Raw genomic sequence first — 21,119 nt, forward strand, 5'->3', positions numbered from 1 at the left:
TGAACAGCATGACATAGTGTGAGAATGCCAGCGTCCTGCCAGCACATTGTGGCAGCAGCTTTGGGAAGAGAAAAGAAGCTTGTGTCAAACAGAATCATTGTATTCTGTAATGTAATTTTTAGAATAGATGCATTTTTATGAGATTAACATGTCCAAAGTTGGGCTCATACGTGTTTTTTTTGTTGTTGTTTAATTGTTAAGAACAGACAAAAAAGCATTGAGCCCTAACGTCCAACATCAGGATAAACCTTTTATAAACTAGATTTCTTCTGAATTAGTTTGTCATTCTTGTTCTACCACACAGGAGGGTGGTTTATTTGCCCCAAAACCTATTTGAATAACTGCTGAAAAGCTACGGACGTTTCTTGGGGTCGAAGCAAAAGTCAGAAACACCTATATTATTGTAAGACACCGTGCATGTACCAACTTTTATCCAACCTGTGTGTCTCCCTTGTGTCTGAGCAGGTGCTGGAATGAGACACTAAATAACTATTAGAGTTGAAGGAAGGGCACTGGAGGGGGAGGAGACAGAGAAGGAGCGAGCACTTCCAACAGTAGCAGTGAGAGAGACTGCGAGAGGGAGGGAGAGCGGCGCACACAGCGGATCTGCATTGTAAGTGGCTCTCCAGCAGCAAGTGGAAGCTGTTTTTCAAAGTGTTTTTGTTTTCCCGAGGCGGACGAGAACAACAGCGGCCCGAGCCTTTTGCGGGAGGGCAGCACGGAGGAGCCCCACGCACCACTTTCTCCAGGGTGTGAAGAAGAGCCAACGCACCGAGACAAGCTGTGGACTGAAGACTGAAGAAGCCTGGAGGAACACAAGGCAGCAATGGATAGCGGAGTGGCTCAGCCTGACCCTGGGATGGCCTGGATTCACACAGTGCTGTTGGCCGGCCGCCAGCACACACACTAGGCTGCCAATGCCAATGAGGTACGCAGCTCAGGACAACACAAACTATTTACTACTTTTATTTCCGTCTGAAAGGTTGAACTGTTCGTGGCTCGCTCCGTGTTGGCTTTGGGGGAAGAGTGTTGGGGCTCGCAGTCAGGTGCACAGGATTTGTTATGACAGCATGAATGCTTAGTTCGATTTTCTGCATGCGGGACAGAGGAGTTCACAAGAAAAACTGGATATTAAATGACTTATGTATGATGTGACTGTTACTTTAAAGTGGGTTCTGTTTTCCCTTTGACAACAGTTTTTGCTTTGTTACAAGAACAAACATTGCATTACTAAATAGCTTGTCCAGTGGAGCAATGTGTTAGAAAAGTAGATTGTAACTAAAATTATAAACATCAGCTATACAGAACTGTTGCTTTAGAATGGGCCTGTTGGTTAAACAGTGGAAAAGTTAACAATAATCTTTACAATAGTACAAATACATGTACCGGTAATCTTAAGTCGCCTCTTCACAACGATGCTTTGATAAGGACTTGTGGATTCCTAGACCCAAGAAGGCTATACATGTTCTGATGGAAGTAACACATCTTGGCTCGATCTGACCTAATAATAATGCATTCATATTGTAATGAGTTTGGACTTTGTCGTAGCCTGTAGCTTCTGCTGGTGCAGGGAATAGCTGAACTTTTCATGTTTGCGCTTGGAAGAAGCCGCCTCGTGCATTGCTAATGTTTTCAGCGACTCCCTAGGCTGTGCGCTGAAATAATTTTTTTAATGCAATGGTTACAGTGCAGTGGGGCAGGTAAGTGCATGTCTGGAATATGAAAGATGAGTGCTTGTTTGAAAAAGGTTCAGGGCTGATTGACACTTTGTCTTTGAGCTTTGAAATACAAGTGGGGTTTCACACTTAATCTGACTTATTTCAATGGATGGCCTTGAGTGATGTATCAAATGTATTCAAATGAGAATAGGTTTTATCTGTACATACTGTAAGCTTGTGTGATCCTTTTGGCACAATTGAATACATTTCAACCCATTTATTTTCTAATCAATAAGAATGGAAGTGTTCTGCTCCTTTCTGTAGTTAATTTATGATAATAATTGTAACCTTCCTTTGCTGCTTCTTTTTGGCTGTTTCTTCAATAGTTGCATATGGGTGGTAAGGTATGTATAAAAGATAGTTTTTTACAGTTTTTAAAAGGTTAATCTGAGGTGTTCTGCTCTGAAGGTGTGAACGTCTGACGTGACGGCTGTTGGTCTGGTGATGACTCAGAATGTTATGTGGGCCTGTCTGAAGAGCATGACTGAAGCGCCATATTTTGTCTGGATCACAATCAGAGAGCGGTTATAGTGTAGTAAGGGGCTTTCTGGAGTTTGTATTTACTGCTGTGCATCTGACTCTAACACCTGCTATTTGTGTAGTCGGCACAAATCAGGACTTTGGACTGATTTATGCCACTGGAGATCCCCTAATACGATAGCGCGATAACCATATCACAGTTCAGGACTGAAATGATTGCACACAGGGGGATTGACACAATTTGGCCCTTCTTCGACACCCCTGCAGAGCTGCACACTTGACTGGAGAGCACTGTCCCCCCAACGGCCCCCACCAATTCCCACCAGCCCCAACCGGGTCCCACCGGGTCCCACCTGCCCCTCCCTTTCTTCCACCTGCCTCCACATGCCCCTCCCTTGCTTCCACCTGCCCCCATCTGCCCCACCCACCCCCATCTTCTATGTATGTGATGCCCCTCCACACAGAAATCCGTCTGGCAGCGTTATGCAAAGGGGCAGTGGTGTCCTGTGGCCTAACGACAATACTATATATTTACATTTTCATGTGTGTAATACATTTGAGGCTCTCTTATTATGACACTCACTGACTGTCCCATATGATGATATGAGGGTCCAGCACACTCACTATGTCCAGGGAGAATTGCATGGATCCTACTTTGCTGTTTACTCTTTTATTGTGTCTTAACATGCATAGACTTTATACACACCGCTAATGACCAGCTATATACGATAGTGAGACTTCTTCGGACCCTCAGACTTGCCTCGCAGCCTGACCCAGTTCTTTCATCCCAGGCCAAAAACATTAGGTGCCGTTACTAATAGCAGGTTGTGTAAAAAGAGTGTTTCTGATATGTTTGAGGTGCACTTTCTTGGCTTTTTGGCTCCTGGCCTAAATAGCAGTGGCTGTAATTTCCCATAATGGAAGCCTTCGCTTTCGCACGTGTAGGCCCGGTTTCTTTGTTTGCCTCCTGCCTCGGCTTAGTGGTCAATTTGTGAGGAATGAGCTCCACAGTCATTCAGGGAATGTGGAAAAGTGTCTCTGTGTGTCACAGGGTCCCATCTGGGGGATGGGTCACTCTCAAGTGGACTTGAACTTCAAACTTTAAAAATGTAATAAAATGGACCACCTAGTGAAGCACATACCTGAGCCGGTAGGTAATAGGAACACACAAATGTGCATTGTCTATAAACAAGAGAGAAGGAGGTCTCACAATAATGCCTGACCATAGGCGCTGAAACCTGTTACAGAAAATATAGTTCAGCTGTGGATTCCAAAAACATCAGCCAGGGCACTAGCCTTCTGCAAATGTAATGTGCTATAAAACCTTATTATAACTTATTATAACTTGATGATTTTTGTTTTTTTTATGTTAACGTGTGTTGCATTTCTACTTTCAGTGCACCATAACAAAGCCTGAGCCATTTGCACTTGAAGTTAACTAAATGAGTCACCAATTTAAACTGTATTTCTAAAACAGAACTAGTTCTACTTTGCCTCTAAAAGACAGAATGTTGTGCATCATTAAATAAACAAGAGAAGTAGATTTTGGTAGTTACAGGCTTTATTGGTTTGCATGTCATGGAGAATTTGAAGGTTAAAGCGTAAGGACTCTTAGCCAGGGGCCACGGGAGCCTTACTGCACACCTGTCTAACACTGACTCCTCTCTTATGCCTCGTCTAACTGGTGTGACTTTCACGTTTGCACTCATGCGGGATAATATGATTCTGAGTCTCAGTGCTCCGACAAACCAGGTGTTCAGCAGCAGCAGCAGCAGCAGCCGCCCCAGCACCTCCTTTACCACAGCTCCTCGGATGCTTCTCCCCTGGCAACAGCGCTGCTTTCACTGGGAGCTTGTGAAGACTTTATAGCCAAAGCTGAATTGTTTTGTTGACCTGTCGTGTGGTCAGCTCGTAAGGTCCTGGCCTATCACGTTACACAACAACAAGCGCTGTGTGGATAGATGGCTTGTCCATACCTGTCCAGATTATAAAGGTAAATGCTGAAAACGAACAAGGTAGAGATGACAGGGAGGGCGGGTCAATGCGGCAAACTCAGACAAGAGACAAATGCAGGTCAGACTTTACAGAAGTCAAGTATCAGAGAGTGATGAGTGACATTTTGTTTGATAAAAATCCACACAAATGCTTAATGAGGATTGGAAACAAAGGGAAAACATCACACCCTTCAGATAAACAAGCTAGAGAAAGCCCGTAACTACATTGAAAATTTAAAGAAAAGTGAAATTCCTCCAGGTAAATTAATACATATGGCAAGAAATCACATTGTTTCAGACTGAATCAAGACTTTTTAATAAACTTTTTACTTGGTCAGGTTTTGCACTTGGTCTTTAATGAGACCTAACCACAAAAGCTACACACAGAAATATTATATATACAGGGATTTATTCATTTATCAATTTGACTTAAATGTTTAAATGGGAATTACTCTCAGTTTACAATAATCCTTAGATACATTCACTCCACCCTTTGACAACAAAAAGCCATATTTTACTTAACGCACCGCTGCTCCTTAACCCATCAGTGACAAAGAATGAGTTTGTGTGTAATTGCAGGAGAATTAGGCTGAGCTGTTGGATTGTGTCAATAACCTCACAACCTCCAGGATCATCTCTGGGTTTCTGAGTGCACAGATAACCCTCAGAGAAGGTGCTGATTATGAGATTTAGGGATTTGGAGCATGATGGATCTATGGCTCGAATAGCTTATGATAAAGCACACATTAGATCAAGTTATTTCCATACGTTCGTCAATAGCGCCTTTGTGCCTGGTGTTGGTGGAGGCCTGTAATGTTGCTGTCCCATTGCAGTTGTTTTGGTGCAGGGCGCAGGGAGGAGGGGAGGTTAAAGGGCCACAAAGTCTTAGCGTTTACGCGTGAGATGGTCGCCATTTTTTCAGGCTTTTAAATGAGGAATTGTTGTTTGTTCATTTGAGTGTGCGGGAATCCCACAGAGGAGGATGAGCTCTTTGAAGGCCTCACTACGTCCTGTCGCTTTCAATCAGAGCCACGTCAGCACACACACTCCTTCTGTCCTGTGATGGGGCTTGGCCAATAATACAATAGTGAATAAAACTGTTTTTTTTAATTTATGTACTGTATGATATACTGCAGATTTTACAGGTGGTAGAACTATTCCCGCTTAGTTTTTAAAGAGTTTCTTCCCATATACTAGAGGTCACATTCCTTTGGGTCAAGTGCACTCAAACAGTAAAGCATAGTTTTGGAAAATACCTGTTGTGGAAAAATACTGTGAATTCTACAGCACATACTGTAGGCAGTATGCGTAGGATGCTCCTACACTATGTCATACTTGTTATTGTAAGGAAAATCTAAAATATAGTTTTTTTAAATGTAAATAATATCTAACTTTCTAGGTGGAATACCACCTGCTTGTCATCACAGAGCTGTATTTTTTTGCCTAGAATGTTCCACAATATGACATTACCTTCCTAGCTAAGGAGACATACAGGTGACTGCACCATGGCAAGTTAAAGGTTAAAGGTCAGGGGTCTAATTTGTAAAGCTTTACATGGAATTCTGACCCCAGGGAGGTTTGAAGATTTGCCTCTTTTAATTTCATCCAAAATATTCAAACAGCAACTATAAAGTGCTCAAAATCATAAATAAAACATGGACTACTACCACAGATTTATTAACTGACAACAAGTTGCATATTAAAATATGGAAGAGGGTCCGCTGTGCGCTCTCCTGTTAAAAGGCCTTTGCTTAAAGGAACAATTATTTAAATAGTTTCTGTCCAATCTCAAAACTATCCTGTCTAGCAAAAGTCTTGGAAAAGCTAATAAATAACAAGGTGCGTGATTTTTTAACCAAATATTCAATATTAATCCAGTCATTCACCAGTATGCAGACCAGGGAATAGCACTATCACAGCTGCTACCAAAGTTATACATGATATTGCGATTGCATCGAACAATCATGAAGAATGTGCTGCTGTTTTGGTTGATTTGTCGAAGGCCTTTGATTCAGTGGATCACTGTGTTCTCTTGGATCATCCGGATGCTATTGGATTTGATTGAAATACAAAAAAGGGGTTTTCAGATTACCTCACAAATAGAGCTCATGTTTCTGCTGATGGCTTTCAATCTGAATTGTCTTATCTTAATAAAGGTGTTCCTCAAGGGTCCGTCCCTGGACCACTTCTATTTACAATTTACATAAACTCTATTGTACAACATTTTAAACATAATAGCTTGCTCTTGTGTGCAGCTGATGCAATTCTATATGCGAGGGCACCTCCTGCTGCACAAGTGGATTTTCATTCCATCCAACCAAACTCAATGGTAATATAATTGAACGAGTACCCTAGTACAAATACTTTTGCATCTGGACTGATGATAAACTCTCCTCCAACAAACATACAAGAGCTGGCAAATCATCTTAAAGCAAGATTGTCATTCTTCTTTAGCAATAAAAAGTGTTTTCCTCTTAATTGTAGAAAACAGTTAATCCAGGCGACATTTCCTTCAGTTCTAGATTATGGTGACTAAATTCTAGATTATGGTGACTAAGGTTCAGCTCTAAGGTTCAGCTCTAAGGTTCAGCTCTGAGGTTCAGCTCTAATGTTCAGCTCTAAGGTTCAGCTTTAAGGTTCAGCTCTGAGGTTCAGCTCTACAGTTCAGCTCTAAGGTTCAGCTTTAAGGTTCAGCTCTGAGGTTCAGATCTACAGTTCAGATCTACAGTTCAGCTCTAAGGTTCAGCTTTAAGGTTCAGCTCTGAGGTTCAGCTCTACAGTTCAGCTCTAAGGTTCAGCTTTAAGGTTCAGCTCTGAGGTTCAGATCTACAGTTCAGCTCTAAGGTTCAGCTTTAAGGTTCAGCTCTGAGGTTCAGCTCTACAGTTCAGCTCTAAGGTTCAGCTCTAATGTTCAGCTCTGAGGTTCAGCTCTACAGTTCAGCTCTAAGGTTCAGCTCTAATGTTCAGCTCTAATGTTCAGCTCTGAGGTTCAGCTCTACAGTTCAGCTCTAAGGTTCAGCTCTAATGTTCAGCTCTGAGGTTCAGCTCTACAGTTCAGCTCTAAGGTTCAGCTCTAATGTTCAGCTCTGAGGTTCAGCTCTACAGTTCAGCTCTAAGGTTCAGCTCTACAGTTCAGCTCTAAGGTTCAGCTTTAAGGCTCATAACTGGAAAAGGAAACAGAACTCACCTCTGACAATTACACTCTAAAGTAGAATGGCGTTCATTGGATGCGAGAAGAAAACAACACTGCATTTTGTTTCTTTATGAAGCTCTCATTGAGATTTTGCATGATTATTGAAATTGTATTTAAATTTATATATATATTGTGTATTATGTTATTATTATTTCTAAATGTGCTGAACATCAGATCAGATATATTCGTGGATTAAGTTCTCTGGCGATTATTATTTTTACCTTTTAAATGTTTACCTTTTAAATTAAATTACCTTTTAATGAATTCAAAGCACTGGTTAGAGACTACCCATAGTACCAGTGCTCTAGCTTTGCATGATTTTATCCCATTTTATATTTGAAAGTGTGTTTTTGTTGATTAGATTAGTTAGTTGGATATTTTATTTTGATATTATCGGGATATTATGTGTTTCTTTGTTTTACTTGTATTTTGTATTTGAAAGAGTATCAACAAAAAGGAGAGTTTCTCTCATTTGGTTTCCCCTGTATGAATAAATTATATTTAAAAAAATGAATGTGAGTACCTCCATGGAAGACATTAGCCTAGCCTGTCTGCAGTCGCCCCTGTTCAGACTAAAAGTGACTGCATGGACAAATCCCAAACTTCTCTAAATTTGCTATCATCTCGTTAAGAGATAAGCACTGATCTTTAAGCACAGATTGCTGTCCACTGCCCCCATCGGCAGCAGATCAGGCCTTCATGTAATGTGACAATGCTACATCAAGTTGTATTTTATAGCTCACAAATGTGGAAAGTCACATACGTAACATTTTCATAAATGAGACCCCAAGGCAAACCTTTTGTAAGAATACAGTGTTTCAAGATTTTTTTAAAGAGTAAAAACATCTGTAGTATAATAAATGCAAGATGGATTAATTTAATACAGTAGAACATTAGAGGCAAAGCGGTAACATCTCCATGGAGACTAGCTGGTAATGGATCCTTCACCAGAAAACGTGTACATAGTGCTTCTTAAAGCCAAAATGATCCAAAATGGAAAGTATTTCACATTTGGTAAACTAGTTGAATGTTGGTTGTTCACACATCTCTTTTGTCTCTCCATACATTAGTCCTTGTGCAGTTGTGTCTGGTTGTGTTACGGCTGTGGTCGGTGGGGTGCCTTTAAAGCTGGAGTCCCCGACGTTTGTTTTTTGTGTGTGTATATTGTATATTGTAGAAGCAGCACTTAGTAACAAAAGGAGTCAGCTGTGAACTGTCTGCATCTATTAATATGTATTTAGGACAACCCAAAAATAAGAGCTGAAAGCAGCACTCTGAATGGTGTTTTCCAGTTTCACTTTGCCATCTGAAAAAGCTGTTTTAAATCCATGCACAAGCCTGAAAATGAATGCTTGTGAATATTAACAATGTGCCAAAGGGGTTGTGAGAGCTAAGGACGGGTCATACATAAAGAATCCTACTTCCGTTTTTTTCCCCATCTTTTAATCATCAAATAGCTGCTTATGATCAGAAGTGTGATAGTTTGTAGTTTGACATTGTCTGGTGGTGTGGTGGATCGATGGAGAGGGTCAGGAGAACCAGATTTGTGTGTAACATGAGGGTAGGTCCGCAGTAGCCCCTGGGCTCGTCACCTGTGTGTGTGGGCGGAGTCTGAGCAGGATCAAACACATACGGCCCTTGACTTGGATCCACTCAGCCGTTTGCCGCGTTCAGGCGTCTCATTACACAGAATACTGATTAGTGTGTCACTTTAATGCTTGAATTCCTCTCCAGCTTTGTTTTGTTTTGATTGAGTGTTTTAGATGAAGTCCATTAACATACCACAGAGACAGGGCCCGGGCATTCCACATGTGTCAGTCAGCATCTGCTTAACCTGCACTTTTTTACCCAGAAATACAACATGTAGCTTAGGCATGACTGAATGAAAACTTAAGCATTTATTATTACAATCAATAAGCCATTCCTGAGTTTTTAATGCTTCTTGCGGTTTTATTTCGCAAGTAGTTTAAATATCTTAAAATGTAGTCTAATATTTTGTTGCATCTTACTGTTAAATCACTACATAATAATAATAATAAATATAGCCGCAAGCGGCAATGATCGGCCCTCGCCACACCGCCGCCACGCCGCAAGAGGAGGGGGCGCTAACGCGCCCCAATTGTCCTTTTATTACGCCTACTGCTGAATCTGTGACGCTGTCACATCTTCTCCCCTTTGTTTTACCATCAAAAAGCTATTTTATTTTGAATTCTTGGCAAAATGTGCGGCTTTGCCGCACAGACACCGTGACTCTTTGAATAAAAATGTGGATAACTTTTGATGGTCCTGAAGATGAGTCTCACCAAATTTCAGGTTAATAGGGCTGACGCCCTGGGAGGAGTTTGTGAAAGTATAAAGTGTAAACATGTTCTGGCGATTTCCCCATTGGAATAACATGGAAGGTTTCGGTCATCGTTACGGCAACGCCATAACAATTATGACATGGGTCTCATTGACTTTTTTGATGGGGATGCTAAAATTGAGTTGTGTGTCAAATTTCATATAATTTCGCAAAACTAAACATTTAACCTCCATATAAAATCTGTAGGGGGCGCTGTGGCGCCAAATGAATTTATTTCACTTCAAGTAGGTTTAGGGCAAAGAGTTTAACAACTGATTCTAATTTGACGCAATTCGGACTTTATCTGCGCAAACGGCAGAAATTTTAAATATGGGAGATTTCTGAAATTCTAGCTACAGTTTGCGGCTTCGCCGCTCAGAGACCGTGACAGGTATCAATGTAATTTGAATAACTTTTGATGTCCCACTCCTCAGTAGCATTTTCACCAAATTTCAGCTTTTTAGGGCCAACGCCCTGGGAGGAGTTTGTAAAAGTAAGACGTTTGGAAAAACTCCCAAGTCATGTTTAGCCATTTTTGAAGCAATATGGCCGACATTTGGTTGGGCGGACGGCGTTGCCATAATAATATTTTTTACTTCTCTTGTCACCATCTACCTCTGCGCCAAATTTCATGATTCTACGATCAGATTTTTTTTGGGTCATTTCCCATCTCTCAATGCATTTTTGGTACATTTGGGGGCGCTGACGCGCCAATTTTTTTTATTTTAGAAAAGGGAAATAGCCAGAATGTAGAGAGGCACGATTTTTAGAGGTGTGCAAATTTTTGTGACTTTTCGTCAATGTTCACTGGGTGAAAAATAGGGGGGTTGGTCCCGAGAAGAAAGAAGAAGAAGAATTAAAGCCGCAAGCGGCATCCAACGGCCCTCGCGGGCCGCCGGCCTTCCGACTCTGCTCTCTGCATTTTACAGAGATGGCGCTAACGCAATTGTCTAAGAACTAAGACAGCGACACATTGGACATGTACAATGCTGTGCTTAACCAGTGCAAATTAACACAAATGTCGGTCAAATGTGCAGCTCCAGCGCACAGAGACCGTGACACTTGGAATAAAAATATGGATAACTTTTGATGCTCCGCTTGTGTAGATTATTTTTCCCAAATATGAGCTTGATCGAGCTATTGCCCACAGAGGAGTTCATTAAAGTGTGAAGCATAAATGTGAACATTTCAAGGATTTGGCGTTTTTCCCATTTGTGACAGTATATTTGCAGCTCCACGGCACAGAGACCGTAGCACTTAAAATCAAAATATGGATAACTTTTGATGCCCCATTTGTGTAGATGATTTCCCCAAATATGAGCTTGATCGGGCAATCGGCCTAGGAGGAGTTGGTGAAAGTGTGAAGCGTGAAAATGTGGTCATTTTGGAGATTTCGCTGTTTTCCCATTTCTGACATATATTTGCGGGTCCGCCACACAGAGACCGTAGCACTTAGAATCAAAATATGGATAAGTTTTGATGGCCCGCTTGTGTAGATGATTTTCCCCAAATATGAGCTTGATCGGACAATCGCCCTAGGAGGAGTTTGTTAAAGTGTGAAGTGTAAAAATGTGGTGATTTGAGCGATTCTACGATTTTCCCATAAGGATAACATGAGATGTTTCTGTCAACGCTACGGTTACGCCGTACAAAATATGACTTTGGCTCTCATACTTGTATGATCAGGATGGCAAATTAGAATTTTGTGCAAAATATCATGTCATTTGGAAAAACTCTATTGTTTATAGGCCACTCTGAAGGCCAAATAGTCAGAATTCTGGGAAACGTTTGCGGCTCCGTCGCACAGAGACCGTAAAAGTTATCCTTAAAATTTGGATAACTTTAGATGCACCACTTGTCTAGAGGACGTACACCGATTTTGAGGTTGGTGGGCAAAACGCACTAGGAGGACTTCGTTAAAGTGTAAAACATAAAAATGTGGTAATTTGAGAGATTTGGTGGTTTTCCCATAGGGATAACATGGGAGGTTTCTGTCATCGCTACGACAACGCCGTAAAAAATTAGGCATTTTTGTGATTGGCTTTTGTGATCGGGACGACAAAATAGAATTTTGGGTAAAGTTTAGACAATTTTGGTAAAACTAATTTTTGACCTTCAATGTTAATTTAAAGGTCACTCTGTAGGGGGCGCTATCACTGCCATTTCAATTTTGTCAGCCTAAACTGGTCCAAACTAGAAAGTTTAACAACTGATTCAAATTTGGTCCTAATCGGACTGGTTTTGATCAAATGGGAGCAATTTTTAGACCTGCAATATTCCAAAATAAGTTGTCCAACTTTGCGGCTGCGCCGCACACAGACCGTAAAAGGTATCTCAAAAAATTGAATAACTTTAGATGCCCCACTTGTCCAGAGGACGTACGCCGATTTTGAAGTCGGTGGGCAAAACGCCCTAGGAGGAGTTCGTCAAAGTTTGACGTAAACAAAATGGCTAACTCAGCTTGTTTTCATTTTCAAAGGAAGATGGCGGCCATAGGGTAAGTTTGGGGGCGTGGCCACAATGATTTTTTTTGTTTATCCTCACGAGAGGAATGCGTGTCCCGAATTTCGTAGCTTTACGCCAAAGTTGACCTCGGGGCGTCTCCCATAGGCGCAATGTATTTTGACTTTTGTCGGTGGCGCTGTCGCGCCATTTTTTAACGAAAAAAAAAATGGCCCAGAAAAAATAAAATTTTTCGCCGATTCTGAATTTTGGGCAAAGTTTGGTGAGTTTTTGAGCATGTTCAGGGGGTCAAATTAGAGATCAAAGCGCTGAAGAAGAACAAGAAAAATAATAATAATAATAATAATAATAATATTTTTAGCAAAAACAATATAGCCGTTTTTTCTATAACAACAAATTATACATCGTTTGAAAGCTCTAAGCCTTCCCCATGCCGCCATGGGGTGGAATCATCATTACGAGCGCTTACGCGCTCGTCACTCCCTATTTCGTCGGGATGCCCCGCCCACTCCCCATAGACTTCCATTGATTTGAGCAGAAACAAGCATGGCCCATGCCTGCGGCATGGATTCTCGCGTACGGGACGATGCCAGGAGGGTTTTTGGAGGAATGCAGCGCTTCGCGCTGCTGTTGTCAACAATTTGTGAATGGGCTACGCCCATTCACAAATTGTTGACTATTTCTGTCATAGCAGGAGTAAGTATGCATGATCCATGCCTTCGGCATGGGCTAGTTCACTGTACTTGCCAGGGGCGACGGGGCACCAAACATGCGGGCTGCGCCCGCATGTTTGGTCAGACAGTTGCAACGCTGCCTTCGGCAGCGTTGCGGGAGCAATAGGCCCTCCGCCCTGCTGGGGCTCGGGCCTAATTAAAGCCGCAAGCGGCATCCAACGGCCCTCGCGGGCCGCCGGCCTTCCGACTCTGTACTTTCGACTTGATAAAGATGGCGCCCTTATTGTGTGTTGAATTAAAAAAAGAACTTGACAGACGGCGACACATTGGACATGGCATATCCAGTGCAAATGAACACAAGTGTCAGTCAAATTTGCTGCTCCGCCGCACAGAGACCGTAGCACTTAGAATATAAATATGGTTAACTTTTGATGCCGCGCTTGTGTAGATGATATTTCCCAAAGTAAAGTTTGATCGAGCTATTGCCCACAGAGGAGTTCATTAAAGTGTGAAGCATAAATGTGAACATTTCAAGGATTTGGCGTTTTCCCATTTGTGATAGTATATTTGCAGCTCCACGGCACAGAGACCCTAGTACTTAAAATCAAAATATGGATAATTTTTGATGCCCCGCTTGTGTAGATGATTTTCCCCAAATATGAGCTTGATCGGGCAATCACCCTAGGAGGAGTTTGTTAAAGTGTGAAGCGTAAAAATGTGGTGATTTGAGCAATTTCTCGATTTTCCCATAAGGATAACATGGGATGTTTCTGTCATCGTTACAGTTACGCCGTACAAAATATGACTTTGGCTCTCATACTTTTATGATCAGGATGGCAAATTAGAATTTTGTGCAAAATATCATGTAATTTGGAAAAACTCTATTGTTTATAGGCCACTCTGAAGGCCAAATAGTCAGAATTCAGGGAAACGTTTGCGGCTCCGTCGCACAGAGACCGTAAAAGTTATCCTTAAAATTTGGATAACTTTAGATGCCCCACTTGTCAAGGGAACGTACACCGATTTTGAGGTCGGTGGGCAAAACGCCCTAGGAGGAGTTCGTTAAAGTGTGAAACAGAAAAATGTGGATATTCGAGAGATTTAGCGATTTTCCCATAGGGATAACATGGGAGGTTTCCGTCATGGCTACGGCTACGCCGTAAAAATTAAGGCATAAGTTTGATTGGCCTTTTGCTCGGGACCCCAAAATAGAATTTTGGGCAAAGTTTGGAACATTTGTGTAAAACCAGTTTTTGTCCATCAATGTTCACTCAAAGGCAACTCTGTAGGGGGCGCTATCGCCCCCATTTCAATTTTGTCATCCTAAACTGGTCCAAACTTAAAAGTTTAACAACTGATTTAAATTTGGTCCTAATCGGACTCGTTTTGATCAAATGGGAGCAATTTTTAGAATTGCAATATCTCAAAATATGTTGTCCAACTTTCGTAGCTCTACGACAAAGTTGACCTCGGGGCGTCTCCCATAGGGGCAATGTATCGATTACGTCATAAGGCGCTGGTACAGCTGGCAGCCCGGTGTAAACGCTCTCTCTTCTTTCTCACACTTATTGTGCTTTATCTCCTATATTTTGTAAATATAGTTAGTATATTTTTTCTATTTTACTGTACGATAGGGACACGCGCTGGAATAGTTTTTTAATTCAACTGTTTTTGACTTTTTTCGGCTGGATTTGAGCGTTTTTCGTTGCGTTCGTTGTGTTGTTGTGACGTGAGCTAGCTCCGAGCGAGCCCACCAGCCCCCCCCCCGCGCCCTCCGGCCGCGCTAAAGTACGGCGTGTCGTCGGTACACGTTTATATACACGTTTATATGAAAGAGGAACTTCACGAACGATCGGGACACGCATTGGAATCGCTTTAAATTAACTTGTTTTGACTTTGTTCGGCTGGATTGAGTGTTTTCGTCGTGTCGTTGCGATGTGTCTTGGCTCTGAGTCCCCCGGCTCCGGCCCCGCCCCCCGGCTCCGGCCCCGCCCCCCGGCTCCGGTCCCGCCCCCCGGCCGGCGCCGTACCGCGTTTACACAAAGGAGGAACTCATGAAACTGCGGAGAACAGTCGTCTTACCCGGAGATCGTCACGTTATCCCGTCGCAATACTGACCTAACCTAATACTGATGTGCAATTCTGTCATATGTGCAATTGCTGTTGGAATTCATGTGCAATTCATGTGCAATTACTGTGAAATTCATGTGCAATCTATGTGCTGTCGTGACACATATTCATGTGCAATTACTGTCGGGATCACATGCAATGGTATTTATTTATTTATTTGTCTATGGGAGTTTTTATTTATTTATAGGAGATCTTCTACTGAAAGTGTTTTTCAGACTTCCTATAAGTGATCTGTTCTTCTGTATCTACCTCTGTATCTACCTGCGTTGCACCAATGAAATTTCCCCATGTGGGACAATAAAGGAAAATCTTATCTTATCTTATCTTGTATTTTGACTTTTGTCGGTGGCGCTGTCGCGCCATTTTTTGACGAAAAAAAAAATGGTCCAGAAAAAACAAAATCTTTCGCCGATTCTGTATTTTGGGCAAAGTTTGGTGAGTTTTTGAGCATGTTCAGGGGGTCAAATTAGAGCTCAAAGCGCAGATGAAGAACAAAAAAAAAAAAAATAATAATATTTTTAGCAAAAACAATATAGCCGTTTCCACTATAACTACAAATTATACATCGTTTGAAAGCTCTAAGCCTTCCCCATGCCGCCATGGGGTGGAATCATCATTACGAGCGCTTACGCGCTCGTCACTCCCTATTCCGTCGGGATGCCCCGCCCACTCCCCATAGACTTCCATTGATTTGAGCAGATACAAGCATGGCCCATGCCTGCGGCATGGATTCTCGCGTACGGGACGATGCCAGGAGGGTTTTTGGAGGAATGCAGCGCTTCGCGCTGCTGTTGTCAACAATGAGTGAATGGGCTACGCCCATTCACTCATTGTTGAATATTTCTGTCATAGCAGGAGTAAGTATGCATGATACATGCCTTCGGCATGGGCTAGTTCACTGTACTTGCCAGGGGCGAAGGGGTACCAAACATGCGGGCTGCGCCCGCATGTTTTGTCAGACAGTTGCGGGAGCAATAGGCCCTCCGCCCTGCTGGGGCTCGGGCCTAATAATATTCCGATGCGAAAACAATGTTTCCCATTTTTCAAATATCATAAACTATACATTTTCAGAAAGCGCTCGCGCTTTCCTACCTCATGGTGTGGGTCCCTGGTCACTGACGGGTACTTTCGTTAATTTTGAGTGGGCTCCGCCCACTTTGTGTTTTTGGCCCTCTATACAGTAATAATGTTCAATTTTTGCATTACATGCTTATATGTACGGAACATGCAAGAGATGGGGAACGTATTTGTGAGGTATTTAGGGCAAATGAGTGCTTTACATTGGGAAGTGCTCGTTTAGTGCGCACTTTTGCACGGGCTTCGCCCGTTTACAACGGTAATGTTCCATTTTCCTACTACTAATTAGTGGAGGAGTGCGTTAGTGAGTGTTTGGAAGTGGGCGAGCGCTTCGCGCTCGATTTCGTGCGCACTACGTGCGCACGGCCTTACGAGATTAATAGGCCTCTCGCCAGCTTGTGGCGCTCGGGCCTAATAATAATTATCCTAATTATTTGAACAAAGACAATGACAAAATAAGTCATATTAAGGGAATTGTTCATGAGTTTAATGATTACTTTGTAAACATTGGCCATAAATTGGCAACAAAAATTGTGCCCCCTCAAAACAATGACATGGAGATTGGGGTCACGTATGAAGGTGTAAATTCATTTTTTCTAAACCCAACAAATGAAAATGAAATATTGAAAATTGTGAAGAGCTGTAAAAACAAAAAATCAACAGATAATAATGGGTTCGAAATGTTTTTAGTCAAAAATATCATGGAACATATTGTCAATCCATTTACTCACATCTGTAACCAATCTTTTAAAACAGGAATTGTTCCTAATCAAATGAAAATAGCAAAGGTTATTCCCTTGTACAAAGGCGGTGACAAACATTTGACTTGTAATTATCGACCCATTTCTTTACTTTCACAATTTTCAAAAATATTAGAGAAATTGTTTGTTAAAAGATTAGATAACTATGTTGAAGTTAACAATATATTGAATGAGTATCAGTTTGGTTTTAGAGCACACAGGTCCACAAGGATGGCAGTTGTTAATCTGGTTGAAAATATTTCCCAATCATTAGATCAAAAACTCCATACAATAGGTTTATTTTTGGATTTACAGAAAGTATTTGATACAATTGACCACACAATTGTACTACAAAAATTGGAAAAATATGGCTTTAGGGGAAAAGCAAATTCTTGGTTAAATAATTACTTATCGGATCGATTCCAATATGTTCATCTGAAGGGAGCAGAGTCTAGTTGTCAGCAAATTAGTTGTGGGGTGCCACAAGGCTCTGTTTTGGGCCCAAAATTATTTTTATTATATATTAATGATATCCAAAAAGTATCTGATGTTCTTAATTTGATCTTGTTTGCAGACAATACCACAGTTTACTGCTCAGGTCATAATCTTAAGGAGTTGGTGAAGGTGATGGAGAGAGAACTGCATAAACTAAACAACTGGTTTGCATTAAATAAATTATCATTGAACTTAAATAAAACAAAATTTATGGTATTCAGTAACAAACATGTAGATAATGATGTCAAAATCAAAATAAATAGTTAGAAAATTGAAGAGTCAATTATATTAAGTTTCTTGGAGTGATCATAGATTGCAAAATTTCATGGAAAACACATATACAAAATGTATTGAAAAAAGTGTCAAAAACTATTGCAATTTTATACAAATTGCAGTATATTTTGAACAAAAATGCCTTATATTTACTTTACTGTTCTCTCATTACTCCATATTTAACATATGGTATTGAGATCTGGGGAAACACTAAACTAGAACCAAACCAATTTTCATTCTACAAAAAAAGGCCATTAGACTGATCAATCATGCATCTTATAATTCGCCGAGTCACCCTTTGTTCATTCATTCTAAGCTTTTAAAATTTTATGATTTGGTAGACCTGTATACTGCTATATTTATGTATTTAGTTAAATGTAATCAAGTCCCTACATCATTGAGGATAAAGTTTACCCAGAGGGAAAGTAAATATAATTTAAGGGGAACGTGTATATTTGACAGACCTTATGTGAGAACAACGCTGAGGGAACATTGTTTGTCAAGTAAAGGAGTTAAATTATGGAACAATTGTTGCGATGAATTAAAAAATGCCATTTCTTTATTTCTGTTTAAAAGGATCTTTAAGGAAACAATCATAGAAAAATATTTAGCAGAATGAAAATGCAGCTTTGTTATAATACCTTGAATGCTTGGGGAGGATACTTGTGAGCAGACTGTCCAGTATTATGTAGTGTTGTTTTTGTTGATAAACTGTGGCTTGTGAACTATAAAATATCCACCAATGTTGAGCGTTTGAGAGAAGGGTAGGCACAATAAGCCTTGGCTTCTGCCTACACCAGGTCAAAAAACATTAATGTATCTCGAATTTAGTTTTGTGCTCGAATGTTGAGCACCTTTTGTTTTGTTTTTGACCAAACCACAATTAAAAAAAAAAAAAAACTTGTATCAAGGTGCAACATAAAACAATGAATAATAAAATAATAAAAATAGCAACTTCTATAGAATCAGATATAGCATGCATAAATTAAGAATTTACTAATAAAATAAGGTAAAAAAATAAACTTATTACGGTATATTCAGTATGTACGTATGTAGAGATATTTACACAATAGGGTTAAACTGAAAACTCCTCTGTCCATCTCCATCTGTCTTTGAGATGAACAGTTCTAAATCTGTGTAGAGAAAGTCCTCAGGGTCCTGTGGGTTGTCCCCTGAACCCGGATTCCCCTGAAGTGACGCAGAGTGACGTCATGTCTTGTCTGGCAGGACAAAGCTGCAGTCTTTGGACCAGTGAAGGTAATTAGTGGTCCAATGTGACCCAGGACGAATGAGAGTCACAGGCACACATGAGCTGCTCTCACCACACTGTGAGGACACTCCAGCCTGTCTGAGCAAACACCTCTGATATATGACCATTTTATGTACAAAATAATCGCAAATATAATGTGATATTAGGTTGTGCCCAACTTAAGGCCCATAGTCACAAGGATAAGCTCCAGCTTTAGCAGGACTAAAACGTCTCTAAAAGGTTTCTTTCATGTGACATCACCACATTCACTAATGTTGAAGTGGAGAGCAGCAAAGAACAATATAGTATAGTACAATTTGTGCTATTGCCATTGTTATTGCCAAATTCACAAGCAAAGAACTTACCGGTACTTTTGTCGGTATTGGTGCAACATACAACAATGAAGAATGATAATAGCAAAATACATAAAATAAGGTGTACATAAAATTGAGAATTTACTACCGTAATACAAAAAAAAAAAATACAAACATTTTGACAATGTTCATGGTTAATATCTCTGTAATTACCTGGCCTACATGAGACAAAACAATGAAGTTCAATGTATTCTGTTGGTTTCAATATACTATTAAAATATAGTGGTAATATTTAAATGCCAAGATGTGAGTGTTGTCAGTTGAAGTTTGAAGGCAATTTATTAATGTGAGACTATTGCTGTATTAGCTTTTCTACATTGACTCAAAACATGTTGTTATGTGTGTGAAAGCTACAGTCAGATCTATTTTATTATTATAGTTCCATAGTTCTAAGGCCTGTCACTTTTAACCCATGTGCCGTGTAAAATACTATCATAGAGCATTGCATAAATACTCCAGAGCCCCAAGGCTGTTTGCTGGTTGATTTATGTAGGAACTTTGGCTCACCCTTCAAACTATTTAGTGGTTAGACAGAATAAACAAAATAAAATGACAATGTTGATACACCTGGATGTGGAATCACAGCTAGCTCTGCGGTGCTTGTGAAAGAAACATAAAGATGCTTATCATAATTCCCTCTACCACACGTTCACTGCTTAGTCCTGTGAACAGTGGAAGTGAATCGACTAGTCTTTAATAGTTTTTTTTATTACGGTTGTTATCTGGTCAATCATAGGGTCCAAAACATGCCATGTGCTGAGAGAAGAGGTTTATTGCCTCAGACAGATTAGTAATTACATGAAAATAACACAGGAAATGTGTACATTTGGAGTTTTTGATTGAAACACTCTTTTGACATTAAATATCCTCCATCAGGATGTCTTCACACACCTTCACTTTAGCTTTATCCTCATATTCACGGGTCACAATCTAAAACACTAATCAATGAATTGAAAGAATAATAGCTAGATTAATAAATTAACCAAAAATTATTAGTTACAGCCTTAGTTTTGAACTTACCCTAAGAATACTTTTTTCCCCCCATTATCTGGTAGCAGTATTTGCACATTGTTATATGTTTTACTTGTCCATTCCTATCTATACTAAAAGCTAAAGCAGACACATACTTTCTACTCTTATGTGAGTTAGGGTTACGGTTAGAATTCTCAAACTTTTACTATGGCTCCACTTTCCACTTCTGCTTATAGTATTCAGTAAACTTGTGTGCATTACAAATCCCCATACAACAAATATACTAACTAATTCTATTAATTCAATCATAAATTGTTCTATCGAAAACAAAACTCAAACCACTATTTTGCCACCAACTCAAGAACGACTTTAAAACATTTGACGTAATCTACACTTTTGACCTGTATTTTCTCAAACTCCATAGAAGCGTCTTTATTGGGCTGATCCTATTTGTTTCCAGCTGCAGTGAAAAAGCCTCAGTTTGACTTCCATAATGTCTGCGGATCTCATTTCTGTTCTGCGCATCGGTTCTGGTATCACTCTCTTGATTATGGATGAGCGTTTCTCTCTTTCTAAACGTTCTCCGTGTGGCTGCTGGCATTAAAGGTATGCCAGTGCTCTTTTCATTAGCGGCCGTACGCAGACACGGCGTCTTACTGAAGCCTAGTGAAATTACAGGGCAACAGCGGCAGCAAAGTCCATAACCATCACAAATAACAGCCTGCCGCAACCGGGGAAATTACACCTCTGGCAATCGAATTTTAAACGCTGTGATATAATTGTATCGGTGCGAGGAATGTGCCGCACGTGACCCGGCAGGCTTTCAAGTTCAGATAAAAGTGGCTTATTCTCACTTTGAGTAATCTGTGATTTATCTGATCCGCACACATTCTCCCCAAAGACAATGATTTACGATGATGGAGATTATAAGGTGCATTGTTCATTA

The 21,119-nt window shown here is 40.6% G+C and overlaps 1 protein-coding gene across 1 annotated transcript in view; it reads left to right on the top strand.

Moving 5' to 3' along the window:
* Positions 1-374: 374 nt before the first annotated feature.
* arhgef19 (Rho guanine nucleotide exchange factor (GEF) 19) overlaps positions 375-21,119 on the top strand; it is a 30,942-nt gene continuing 10,197 nt past the window's right edge. Inside the window, exon 1 of the mRNA XM_072449472.1 lies at positions 375-928. The gene's annotated coding sequence lies outside the window, so the exon portion shown is untranslated. The remainder of the gene's footprint in view (positions 929-21,119) is intronic.

This window comes from Eucyclogobius newberryi, unplaced genomic scaffold, assembly GCF_026437365.1.
Source record: "Eucyclogobius newberryi isolate DKJ021-1_F unplaced genomic scaffold, fEucNew1.0.hap1 SCAF_17, whole genome shotgun sequence".
Classification (NCBI taxonomy): domain Eukaryota; kingdom Metazoa; phylum Chordata; class Actinopteri; order Gobiiformes; family Gobiidae; genus Eucyclogobius; species Eucyclogobius newberryi.